Source organism: Cicer arietinum, chromosome 8, assembly GCF_000331145.2.
Source record: "Cicer arietinum cultivar CDC Frontier isolate Library 1 chromosome 8, Cicar.CDCFrontier_v2.0, whole genome shotgun sequence".
Lineage (NCBI taxonomy): Eukaryota > Viridiplantae > Streptophyta > Magnoliopsida > Fabales > Fabaceae > Cicer > Cicer arietinum.
In genome coordinates, this window is record NC_021167.2 from 5,729,091 (window position 1) to 5,729,443 (window position 353).

The window sequence follows — 353 nt, forward strand, 5'->3', positions numbered from 1 at the left end:
CTTTCAGGTTTTCAACCTAGCGGGTATTTATTATTATTTTTTGTACCCTAATTTTTGCCTAGGTCCTCTCTTTCAGGTTTTCAACCTAGCGGGTATTTTTTAGATGTAATACTTTTTGAAGCATCAATGTGTGAAAGTAGTGATAAGTCTTCTTGATCCATATTGGTGTAGATCATAGCAAAACTTGAATGTATTGGTATTGGGGCTCATATAGTTGGGAGTCCACTTATGTGCTAGTCCTTTTAAATATGTGAAATCTTCTTGAGTGCTAATTCTTTCTTTTGAAGCTCTGAAGTTCATATGTTCTTCTTTTAAGATATTTTGAAATAATTGTCCTTGATATGAGGCAGTCA